General features: G+C 40.9%; 1 protein-coding gene and 1 non-coding gene across 2 annotated transcripts in view; both read left to right on the top strand.

Moving 5' to 3' along the window:
- The first annotated feature begins 3,109 nt into the window (after positions 1-3,109).
- Positions 3,110-3,181, top strand: trnae-uuc (transfer RNA glutamic acid (anticodon UUC)). The gene has a single exon. It is a non-coding gene; the product is annotated as a tRNA-Glu (tRNA).
- Positions 3,182-3,742: 561 nt separating this feature from the next.
- LOC115129594 (ETS-related transcription factor Elf-1-like) overlaps positions 3,743-13,462 on the top strand; it is a 79,033-nt gene continuing 69,313 nt past the window's right edge. The window contains exon 1 of the mRNA XM_065018695.1: positions 3,743-3,979. The gene's annotated coding sequence lies outside the window, so the exon portion shown is untranslated. The remainder of the gene's footprint in view (positions 3,980-13,462) is intronic.

Below are 13,462 nucleotides of genomic sequence, written 5' to 3'. Positions count from 1 at the left end.
GGCTGTAACTTAACAAAATATTGAAAAAGGAAATTGGTCTGAATACTTTCCAAATACACTGCAGGTGAATGACATTCAGCACATGGATGGTATGAAGAGGAGAAGAACAGGATACTATGCTGATGATACATTTGTATTCATTCCCACTATGCCCGTATAATTGGAAACAGAGTGAACTATATTAAGCTGCTTGATGAAGTTAAACGTGCATTCAGATGAGCTTTCCCGATTAAACTTTTCGTAAACTACATTACATAACACTGTCATTTCTTAACTAATGTCAGAAACCAAACTATGAGTCAGTGTTTTGATATGATGAAGACTGGGAAGGCCATGCAGAACATGAACTCTGACCCGGAGACTCATTTTGAGGAGTATGTAATGGACCCCACAGATTGTATGCTTCTGGATGAGTTCATCACCACCACCACCACCACTGCTGACTTCACTGCTGACATTCCCACCCAGGCTGCTCCATCTACAGTCCAACCTGCTTCCTTCAGTGCCAAGTCTGCTGCCACCAGTATCTGGCCTGTTTCACCCACAGCTCAGTCTGCTGCCAGCCAACTCCACCCATGCAAAAAAGTTGAGTGGTTTGATAAGTAGCAACTCATCACTAGTTTCCATATAGACTGCTGTACTCCAGCCCTTTTGGTCTTGTTTCTAAAATGAAGGTCTCAATTCAATCAGATACATAGTTAACCTGCGGTTGCTCTTGTGTGTCACAAACCACTCCCTTCCTACCACGTTAGAAGTTCAAATCAGTGATAGAAAGTGTAGGCTGTTTGGATGGGGGAATTTAAAGCCTGTCAGTCTAATCAAGAGTAGGGTCTATAGCCTACAATAGAACATCACACAGTGTTTGAATTTGTAACACGGCTGCACGAACTTCTAACATGGCTGCATGGGTTTTATCAAATAGAACGTTTGGTAGTTTTGTGACATCCAATGGCAGTGTAGGCGATGAGGTAACACAAGGAGCCGCTTGTGGATTTGACAGCTCTAACACAGTTCCACCTCCGATACCGCCAAAACAATCATAGCATTATTCTGATTAAATCGAGCCCTAGAAGTTTCAGGTGGAGATTTTTTCTCTGTTTGCAAGGATGTTGTCATATGTTTGGATCCTGCTGTGTTATTCACTCAGAATCAGTCAGTTGCCATACCCACTCATTACCTTGGGCCCCTAAGGGACACGTATGTGTGTCACATTTGACATTTGTCATTAATAAACATGTTTCTTTATTTCGACCAATTCTTAGAATGACTTTTGATTGTAGGTAAATCATTATTCACTTCTAATAACAAAAATGTTTTGCTCTCACAGGAATGTATAATAATAATTACATCAATAAATATGCAGTCCACAAAGAAACAGAACTGATAATTTTAGATAATAATTGCATAAACAAGGGAGTATAAACCAACCAGTAATAAACCAACCTCATTAGAACAACACTTCTTCTATATGTTATGATTATGCTACCCTTAAATGTTCCATTAACTCAGGTGATCTTAAATTCACCGATGTGAAAAATAACACTTTTAGACACTATAGTGGATGTTTAGAAATGTTATTTCTGGCCAAGGCAGGATTCGAACAGGGTCTTTCGGGGCTACTCTTGCCCTTTCTCAAACAGGAAAAAACAACATTTTCATTGTTTTTCATAATGAACAATGATTAATAAACATTTATATTATGAAGAAGAAACAACGTTTTATTTGCTCTTTTTTTCTTCTCCCCATTCTTCCTCCCTTAACATACTATTGTTCGCCAGCTTTGGATAAGTCGCGTTTGCCTAAAAGTGTCTGTTAAATGGCATATTTTCTTATTATATTATAATCCATTTTCAGACTAAAGGTCGCCTATAAAATAATGCATATAATAGTAATAAAAACTGCACTTTGTTAAATATTATTTAAAAAAAAGGTAGTCTATGAAACATTGTGGAACCGTTTTAGGGGAAATTGCACTATACACCACCTGAAAACACATACATTTCAATGTAATTATTATTAATTATTTGTTCAAATATGACATTGTCCTTATTTAACAATGCTTACCTTTGGATCCTATAAAAGCCATTGAAGCGTACACTGAGTGTACAAAACATTATGAACACCTGCTCTTTCCATGACATACTCACCAGTTGAGTCCAGGTGAAAGCTATGATCCCTTATTGATGCCACTTCAATCGGTGAAGATGAAGGGGAGACAGGTTAAAGAAGGATTTTTAAGCCTTTAGATAATTGAGACATGGGTTGTGTATGTGGGTGAATGGGCAACACAAACAATTTAATTGCCTGGTAGTAGGTGCCAGGTGCACCGGTTTTTGTCAAGAACTGCAACCCTGCTGGGTTTTTCAGCTTAACTGTTAAGTATCAAGTGTATCAAGAATGCTCCACCAATGTGAAGCATTGGAGTCGTCATGGGCCAACATCCTTGTGGAACGCATTCGACACCTTGTAGAGTCCATACTCAAACGAATTGAGGCTTTTCTGAGGGCAAAGAGGGAAGGTGTTCTTTATGTTTTGTACACTCAGTGTATATCTAAAGTCATTTATGTAATATTGTTGACATGAGTAAAAATACTATTCGAATTTTCATTCTAATATTGCATTGCTGTTATGAAATTCCTTTTTATTTCTCAACCACTTGGTAAAGCTCTGTAATTTCCAAAATAATCAAACTGGGAAAAGAAACAAATGGAAGTTCTTATTTGACTTTGTAAGTAGTATTATTTTAAGGGTGGGGGGTCTGCATGTTTTTTCAAGAAAAAGGGTTATTTGCTCAATGGCAAGCACGTACAAAAAGGGAAGCAATAAACACATCGTTGGAAAGCAGTTACAGACACTTTTTTTCCCAGTGCATGACACAAGTTACACGAAGTCGACACTAGGTGGGGGTGAATTGCCATGAATAGCAGCAATTTGTTAAATTCAGGCCTTAAAACAAGTACAGTCTATCTGTAATAATCTAGAAAAGAATCATGGAACGGAGGAGGGCTCGTGTAGAAGGGCCAGCCAACCGTAACTGACATGTTTGAAAGCCCTAAAAAAAGGATCCCCATAGATTTGAGATATAGTTGAGTGCTGCAAATACATCGGTTCCCATATGGTCTAGCGGTTAGGATTCCTGGTTTTCACCCAGGCGGCCCGGGTTCGACTCCCGGTATGGGAATGCAATGTTTTTAATGTTGTCGCGAACTTGCAATTGTTTCGCAGGACCCATGTGTGATCAGCCTTACTGATGAAGTCTGAAATGTATCTTACTGTTCAACTGGACAACCAATAGAAACCTATCCACACGGTCATATTTATAACATAAAATACATTTCCAAAATAGGCAATGTACCAAAACTGCGATCCCTTAAGTGGGCGGGTTTGAAAGTGTAGCCAGGGCTGTTTATACCACACGGGACAGTGTGCATTTGGTTTCAATGTATCAACGTTATCCACATCCTTGAAGTTGTATATTCAATGCATTTTTTGTTCGTGATTGTAAATCCAGTTGGTGTTAAAACAATCTGCTAAAGATAATGATTAAGATTGCATTCCAGTTAAAAAGTTCGATACGTAGTTTATTCTAGCCTATCCCAGTAAATGTCTCAGTATGAGTAACCAACATTACATTATTTTTCACAACATCCTGTTTTTTTTCAACCGAATCCCTAATGCTGGCCAATCATTTCTTAGGGAAAATGTGACTGCTAGGAATTCCCCACGCATCGGTTTTCGGTAAGAAAAAAAATAAGAAAATTAACAGTGTAACCTTATGTCAGCCACGCGAACGTAGTGAAAGTAGAGTTGGCATATTTACTGTACTGATAATGTCGAGCTTCATCTCACAAATGGGATTATTTTTTGGGGATAATAACAAGATGCTGATGAGTGCCTACTGAAGATATTATGCTACTGGACGATTTTGATGAAGACATTGTCATTTTAAATGTCTGACACTATAAAATAAGGATTTAAGGTGAGTCTTTGCAATTCGAATTGCTAATGATGTACTTCTAATTTGTTTTTGTTTTTTACGTTGTCTTGACTATTAGTCTGGAATGTGTATGAAACAGTTGTGTTTACCCCCGCGCAAGCAGTCCTTTTCATATCGTAGAATGCTCTCCCATTCAATAAATGTATGGATTGAGTACTCCACTTGTAAATCCACAACACATAAAATGCAAGTTTATTTACTGTACTGCATATATTCACCTTGTAGACTAGAACAAACATGGACTACTTTAATTTCTTAAATTCAAAAGAGTTCTATACACAAATGTTCTGCCACTGACCCACAATACTGAACATTTGACATGAGAAATCACAGAGATGTATGACCCACTGCTCTGGTTTATTAACCCTCCTATTGAAAAGCTGTGTCATTGTGTGATACACCCTTAGAAAAAAAGGTGCTATATAGAACCCTAATGGGTTCTTTGGCTGTCCCCATAGAAGAACCCTTTGAAGAACCCTTTTTGGTTCCAGGTAGAACCATTTTGGGTGCCATGTGAACCCTTTCCACAGAGGGTCTTACCTTTCCAAAAAAAGGGTACTCCCTGGAACCAAAAAGGGTTCTTCTATGGGGACAGCCAAATAACCATTTTGGAAACGTTTTTTTCTAAGAGTGTACCATGCCTTCCATGTGACAGGGGTGCTGTGTGGTAAATGTGAGAGGCTGTTGTGTGCTGCTGACAGAGCTAGCCTGTCTGCAGTGTCTCTAGGTTCCAGTTGCCATTTGTGCTTCATGTGAGTGTGAGGGATCAATTATACAGCCCTGAAAGAAATAGATTGTTAATGTTTTATCTGTTAAGTAAAGAGGAGTTCAACTGCACCCTACTGTTGCAGCTTCCACAGGTATTAGACGTCACATTAATAAGCATACCCAATATCTCTTCAGTCTCTGAATATACTATTGGAGAATATTCTGTATTATTGCACCAGTGCTTGTATTTCCCTCTGAGTTGTAGAAATGACAAATGGTACCATTACCAATGTTCTGCTGCTCTATCATGAAGTTGGCCATTTAGTTCAAGAGGTTGAGAAAGACCCCCCGCTCTTTATTGGCCACTTGTATGAACCATGTCTACTCATCATGTTCATCTAACATGTTCATCAGTTAAAATATTCTTATTTTCATGTAATTAACTACTTCCAACTGCCAGAAAAATGTGATGGCTTGGATCTACATTAAACTGTGTTTTCTCAAATGACCTGATCTCCTCAACCCATCTGTGGTCAATATAAACGTTTGCCAGATGTTTACATTTTTGGTTTAAGATGCTGGCCTTGTGGGACTTTGCGAGCTGAGAAATCTCATTGGTCTTCCGTGCCTACTGTTGTCCGGAGAAAAGTAGGGGCGAGACAGGGGAATAATTGTGCTCTCCTTATTTGGAGGGTTAGGGGGATGTTTGCGCGACTCAGCTCAGCTTGTCAGCAACAGAGATCAGCTGGTCCTGCTGACCCCCACTCCTCCTCCACTGTCCAAACACCCCACCTCTCCCCCCGCAACACAGCCCGCCTATCTCAGAGGCCCAGTAGATAATTGGAAATCTCAGTCTTCTGAAACCAATTATCCCCTAACAAGAGCCTCTAAATATACTCGTCTGCAGTGTAGTGGTCTCTTGCATATGTTTCAAGCCCCAGACTCCATGCATACTTAAAAAAAAATCCCATGGTGCCTGCCTCACTGCACACTTCCCACCCTCTTTCCCTCCTTCCCTCTCTCTCTTGGTCTTGACAGTCATGTGCATTAATGACCCTGCCTTCTCCGCCTTTGAACTTTGTTGCTGGAGGGATTTCTCCCTCACAAAGGGACTTTGAGGTAGTAACCTCCCTTTCATGAGACAGGGCCTGGATTAACATGATGGAGGATGAGAACAGGCCAGGCATCAGGTTTCAGTTAATAGTCAGTTTATGCACACTGACTGCGAACACTAGCCTATGCCTATCTGGGGCTAGTGACATGCCTGGTACTTATCGCGTGACCGTGATGTCACCATCAGCAGGGCACAGCAGCCAGAGCAGCTGAGGATTGTGACTGGGTGACGAAGACTGCAGACAATGGGAGAGCTGTTCTCATTTGTGCTTCATAATATTGAGGGCTGCTATCAATGTCCTGGCCTCAGTCTTGAGTCTTTTCTAACTGGCCAAGAGCTGCCCTAATGAGCTCTTGGATCTGCCCTTGGCTCTTTGTGTACCTCCGACCAAATCTTTGGCTACCCAAGAGGAAACACAGGTGAAAAAAAAGCAGGAGAGTGGGCATCTTGGTGAGTCTAAGGTGATGTGAAAATCAGCCAACACTTCCCTCCATGCTATTGGCCATTGTACAGTCACTTGATAATAAAATGGATGACCTCTGATTGTGGATTTGCTGTCAACGGGACTCTCATAACTGCAATACTCTCTGTTTTTCTGAAACATGGCTTTCGGACAAGATACCCCCCATGGCTACCCAATGCAATGGATTCTCCATTCACCAAGCGAACAGGACATTGGATTCAGGGAAAACCAGAGGGAAAGGGCTATGTTTCTGCATCAACAGCAAATGGTGTGCAGTGGAAGTCTCGACCTATTGTTCACCCATCTTGGAATACCATATGGTCAAATGCAGACCCTTCTACCTCCCAAGAGAGTTTTCATCTGTTATCGTGACTGCTGCACCTCAGGACAACAACAACAACAAGCTGACACTTGACAAATGGTACAAGGCTATAAACAAGCAGGAAATCATGCACCCAGATACTACTTTTCTTATTGCCGGTGATTAAAATTCAGCGCCACTAAAACACGTGATGCCCAACTTCTAGCAACACGTCTCCTTTGTCACTAGGGCCAATAAAGTCCTAAACCACTGTTACTCAACCCACAAGCAAGCATACAAGCCCCCCCCACTTCCCCCCTTCGGGAAATCAGATCATGATTCCATACTCATGCTTCCTGTTTACAAACAGAATCTCATACAGGAAGTACCCGTGACAAACTGCATAGAAAAATGGTCTACCGTATCAGAGGCTATGCTGCTGGACTGCTTTGCTAGTGCTGACTGGAATATGTTCTAGGACTCTGCCGATAACATTGACGAGCTAACCACCTCCGCAACCAGCTTCATCAGGAAATGCATCGCCGACATCATCCCCACGGTGAAGGTTCGCTGCTTCCCCAATCAAAAGCCTTGTATTAACACAGAAGTCTGTGGGGAGGGCCATTCTGTTGTATTGATCCATTCTAATTCTAATCTTAAAATGGTATGTACCCTATATCAGTCCACCGAATCAAAGCAGTTTTATTAGTCTACTTGGGGTAGGCTACACAGTGAGAACGTGCATAAATGACAATGGTAAGACCAAGACAAATGGATGGCGGGGAAGAAATGGACCGTATCTGATGATGATTCTGATTCATGCTGAACGGCTTTCCATATCTGGGAAAAGATCCATATCGGGCAGCAGGTGAGCGAGTGTTGGATAATGTTTTTGATCAGGAGGCACGGCTGTACTAGGTGAAAGGAGGAACTTGCCGCTGGCCTGTTGCTGTGTTCTACAATATGCTTGACTTGGCTGCTATCAACAAACACATGTTGTTCAAGCAGTGCATGAACAACACCCATGAGCGGGAGAGACGTCACCATGAGTCTGGCACACGGGCTACGTGAGAGACATATGAGGGCCAAGGCAGCAGCAAAGATTCCAAAGAGCCATTGCGCGAGCCAAATTGCACACAGCTCCCGGGGGAGGAGAAGCTGCAAGGTGATCAGATTCACTCGGAAACAGAACCTGGACACTTGCTTCCGCTGCAAGTGGGGGAAGTGTAGCAATCAAGTGAAAGTGACAAAGATTTGTGGTGACTGTTCGGACAAGGGATAACAGCTAAATGAGATCCAACTGCACACAATACTTTAAGCACAAGCAAGGCCACAAATAATGTGTCCAATAACTGACAATAATATGCTATTTTTGACCACAGTTACAGTATATCGACACATATTCATTATAATGCCAACATTCTTTTTGTGCTGATTTTCTCTATTCACAAGCACGCTTGGCACCTATACTGATATTTAGGCTACTAGTATTTTCAGATATTTTCTTAGTTGACAGTGCGTGTCTTGTGGTTTGGGTATTTTCATTTGTTTTCTCAGTAGAAAAATAAGCTTTTACTTTGTTTCAATGCACAAGCTTTCTGCTTCATAGTTGTTACAAAGGCACTCCACGAATGAAATAGATTTTATAGTTGGAAAGCAATGGCTTTTTTTCTGGCCACTCTTCCGTAAAGCCCAGCTCTGCGGAGTGTACGGCTTAAAGTGGTCCTATGGACAGATACTTCAATCGCCGTTGTGGAGCGTTGCAGCTCCTTCAGGGTTGTCTTTGGTCTCTCGGATTAATGCCCTCCTTTCCTGGTCCGTGAGTTTTGGTGGGCGCCCCTCTCAATATTCTTTACATTTTTTATTAATGGTGTTCCTTGGGATGTTCAAAGTTTCTGATACTTTTTTATAACCCAACCCTGATCTGTACTTCTCCACAACTTTGTCCCTGACCTGTTTGAGGAGCTCCTTGGTCTTCATGGTGCCGCTTGCTTGGTGGTGCCCCTTGCTTTGTGGTGTTGCAAACTCTGGGGCCTTTCAGAACAGGTGTTTATATACTGAGATCATGTGACACTTAGATTGCACACATGTGGACTTTATTTAACTAATTATGTGACTTCTGAAGGTAATTGGTTGCACCAGATCTAATTTAGGGTCTTCATAGCAAAGGGGGTGAATACATATGCATGCACCACTTTCCCGTTTTTCTTTTTTAGATTTTTAAAATTTCACTTCACCAATTTGGACTATTTTTGAATGTCCATTACATGAAATCCAAATAAAAATAAAGTTAAGGTACCCCTGGGTGGCGCAGTGGTCTAAGGCACTGCATCACAGTGCTAGCTATGCCACCAGAGACTCTGGGTTTGAGTCCAGGCTTATTTTCTAGTTAAATGTATTTATTAGACAGGTGGCTATTGGTAGGCCTGGCTATTCTACTGTTAAATATGCATAAGGTCATTTTGACCATAATGGCTCTTTGAGGATGAAATTCTCAGAATTCTTTTGTCTTTTATGATATTTCTCAGAAAGTACTACTAGAATGTAAAATACTCGTATTTAGGAAACGTCAGAGACAGGTGGATTCAAGGTTTTTATTGAAATTAAGTTATTGAAATTACAACATTGAAATGGTCAGATTGACCATTTTTGGCAGTTCAAGTGTTAACAGAAGTCTGACTCATATTTTTCACTTTTAAATGTATGTCAAACAAAAAACAATGATTGTAAAGATTGCAAAGTACAACTCTATGTACAAGGATGATTTTGAACAATTTCCACTGAAAATTTGACCGTCGTCACCGATATAACTGTTTTGGGGCACACATTTTCTCCTCTCCTCAGCTCCTGACCGCCATAGAAATGGAATGAATAGACCGGGCATCCCCATTCAAGTCAATGATGTCATAATGGGTGGACTGGCTGTCATAGCGAGTGTACCCATAGGAGCAAAGCAAGAAGTTAAAGCACCACAGGAAATGTACCCATCAGTATGTGCTGTGATTTGTTAACTGACATAACAAAAAATACATTCCATTTAATTTGAATGAATATTCTACAGTTCAGCAAAGAGCAACAGAGTTTCATCACGTTGTTAAGAGTCCAAGGTACGGAAGAAACTCACTCAACCATACAAATGCCCCGTCTTCAGTCAGCTGTTCGTCCCACACAAAAACAGTCATGACAGTTATTTTATTTTCATGATGGTCTTCATCCATAATCGTCTGTGACATGCTAATTGTGCCTGCCCTAAAGATATTTCATGGTGGCTCCCCCTATTTTTTGTCGGAAGACAGTAGGGATCTTGCTCTGTAAAGTTACTTAGTTCACTGTGAGTTTGTTTCAACAACCGAGGCTCTGTCACCTGAGTTTCACGTCCTCTGATATATCCGTTCGATCACTAGGCAGCGCTACGGCCAAGCGGCCAACGTGACATCAAAGAGAAAGGGGAGCCAGGGGAAATTCCACCTGTAACCCCATCCCGCCTGCATGCTGCCTCTCACACTGTGAAGCATGTGACTCCAGTCCAAACTATACACATGGACTCCATGTCTCCATACGTACTTACTGTCATTTGTAATGTCATCATGTTAACCTCGGTTTTGATGTCTTGTAAACTACATAACTTGTCTTGTTTTCCCCCGAGAACTTAAGAGGTCATAGATTTTAGACTCTGTGTTCCCTTTTCTCCAGAGGCAGCCTTGAACAACTAAAAACAAGCTCCAAAACAACAATGCAATGTCTCAGTTAGGTTTAACTAACAATATATTGTTTTTCTTCCCATGACCCATATAGGCTATTACTCAGTTATTACGCTGTTGCAATGGTATGGTGGCAAAAGATGACCAACCACTAGAGATTGACAATCAGGCTGGACTGACCCAGTGGTTTTGTTGCCATCTCGTTTTTTGCGTGGGCAAAATCACCGGGGAAGCCAGAAAAAGGCACATTACATCCTATGTCTTTTGATAATTGCATTGTTTGCTCTATAACCTGTTAGTTCGTATGCCTTGACACCGTGATATATAGGCCTAAGGCTGAGACAATCAGAAAACGCAGTGGCAAAATAAACACATTTGTTTGATTACAAAACCGGAGAGCATCATCTGTCCGGTGAAGTCCACAAAACATATTGCATGTAACAAACAGTTAACATGACCTACATCATGGTCAGGCAAGTTAATATGTTTTTGACATTTTCGGACGACAAAACAACTCTTGATTTAGATCCACGGAGAGTTACCACAAGTCGCAAAGAAAACAGGCGATGCCTCCACTATTCCAGCACCATTTCAACATGATCTATTCACTTATGCTTATTGTTATACAGTGACAACTAAAAGATACCAACAATTATTTAGTCCAATCAACGTAAGCTAAATCGATCGTTCTGATTTATGTGTGTATGTACAGTTGAAGTCGGAAGTTTACATACACCTTAGCCAAATACATTTAAACTCAGTTTTTCACAATTCCTGACATTTAATCCTAGTAAAAATCCCCTGTTTTAGGTCAGTTAGGATCACAACTTTATTTTAAGAATGTGAAATGTCAGAATAATAGTAGAGAGAATTATTTATTTAAGCTTTGATATCTTTCATCACACTCCCAGTGGGTCAGAAGTTTACATACACTCAATTAGTATTTGGTAGCATTGCCTTTTAATTGTTTAAGTTGGGTCAAACATTTTGGGTAGCCTTCCACAAGCTTCCCACAATACGTTGAGTGAATTTTGGCTCATTCCTCCTTGACAGAGCTGGTGTAACTGAGTCAGGTTTGTAGGCCTCCTTCCTCGCACATGCTTTTTTTGTTCTGCCCACACATTTTCTATAGGATTGAGGTCAGGGTTTGTGTTGGCCACTCCATTACCTTGACTTTGTTGTTCTTAAACCATTTTGCCACAACTTTGGAAGTATTACATTTACATTTACATTAGTACATACAGAAGTATGCTTGGGGTCATTGTCTATTTGGAAGACCCATTTGTGATCAAGCTTTAACATCCTGACTGATGTCTTGATGTTGCTTCAATATATCCACATAATTTTCCTCTCTCATAATGCCATCTGTGAAGTGCACCAGTAACTCCTGCAGCAAAGCAATCCTACAACATGATGCTGCCACCCCCGTGCTTCACGGTTGGGAGTGTGTTCTTCGGCTTGCAAGCCTCCCCCTTTGTCCTCCAAACATAATAATGGTCATTATGGCCAAAATTTCTATTGTTGTTTCATCAGACCAGAGGACATTTTTCCAGAAAGTACGATGTTTGTCCCCATGTGCAGTTGCAAACCGTAGTCTGGCTTTTTTATGACTGTTTTGGAGAACTGGCTTCTTCCTTGCTGAGCGGCCTTTCAGGTTGTGTCGATATAGGACTCGTTTTACTGTGGATATAGATACTTTGTACCTGTTTCCTCCAGCATCTTCACATGGTCCTTTGCTGTTGTTCTGGGATTGATTTACACTTTTCGCACCAAAGTACGTTCATCTCTAGGAAACAGAACGTGCTGTGTGGTCCCATGGTGTTTATACTTGCGTACTATTGTTTGTACAGATGAAAGTGGTACCTTCAGGTGTTTGGAAATTGCTCCCAGGGATGAACCAAACTTGTGGAGGTCTTGGCTGATTTCTTTTGATTTTCCCATTATGTCAAGCAAAGAGGCACTGAGTTTGAAGGTAGGCCTTGAAATACATCCACAAGTACACCTCCAATTGACTCAAATTATGTCAATTAGCCCATCAGAAGCTTCTAAAGCCATGACATAATTTTCTGGAATTTTCCAAGCTGTTTAAATGCACAGTTATCTTAGTGTATGTAAACTTCTGACCCACTGGAATTGTGATACAAGTGAAGTAACTGAAATAATCTGTCTGTAAACAATTGTTGGAAAAATGACTTATGCACAAAGTAGATGTCCTAACCGACTTTCCAAAACTATAGTTTGTTAACAAGAAATTTGTGGAGTGGTTGAAAAAGGAGTTTTAATGACTCCAACCTAAGTGTATGTAAACTTCAGACTTCACCTGTATGTGCGTGCGTGTCAGTAGAAACGCCAATGCCATCTTCCTCTTTCATGTTGCCTAAATGGTCTATGACTCTGTCATACAGTACATGCATTTAGTTTTTGTTGTCCTATGCTACCTGGCCAAGACATTTGCTCGCTAGCTTAATTTCCTTTCATGGGCAACGATGCGCCAGGCCAGCTAGTTAACGTTAGCCTAATGTTACTACATCTGTTGAACTTCCATCCTCTCAGGCCATGGGCACAATATATGAATTTATGGTTCGATCAGAATTGCCATTATAATCATTGGCCAATACGGAGAATTAAGTAAAACCACAAATCCATATCCCTATCTCCATCAATGGATAATTTAGGAAAGGGCTACTGGAGGACAATAACACAACGAGATGCAACAATTCAATTTTTCTGTCAATGACGTTTGGCTTGTAATCAATGTGATTGATGTGAAGCCAAATCCAAACTGGCTTCCCTTTACACTTTTTTTTGTTGCGCCAGGGCCATTCACAGCTGAGCTCACTCAGTTTAGCTCAACGCTGATTGGCTATTATTGTATTTAAAAAATTATCAAGGGAGGCCAAATGCTCGCTGGCTACCCTTGCATTCAGTGCTACAGGTGGCAACAATCTCATGCGCTTTTTGACCAGACAGCATAGATGGGCGCTGTTTCGTTCACTTGGATGCTTTCTCCGGTGAGATACATTCAGCCTCTTGTGAATTGAAGGACATTTATGAAACACATAAAGATGAAAGATACAAAATAAAAATACAATTCGAGGAAACCTGGCTTCCCTTGGCATCCATGAATACACGCCACTGTTTTACACTATTTGTATTTGATTCGTGCAAATTCAAGGTA

The sequence above is a fragment of the Oncorhynchus nerka genome, linkage group LG5 (assembly GCF_034236695.1).
Source record: "Oncorhynchus nerka isolate Pitt River linkage group LG5, Oner_Uvic_2.0, whole genome shotgun sequence".
In the NCBI taxonomy this organism is placed as follows: Eukaryota; Metazoa; Chordata; class Actinopteri; order Salmoniformes; family Salmonidae; genus Oncorhynchus; species Oncorhynchus nerka.
This window is presented reverse-complemented; position numbering and strand designations above follow the sequence as displayed.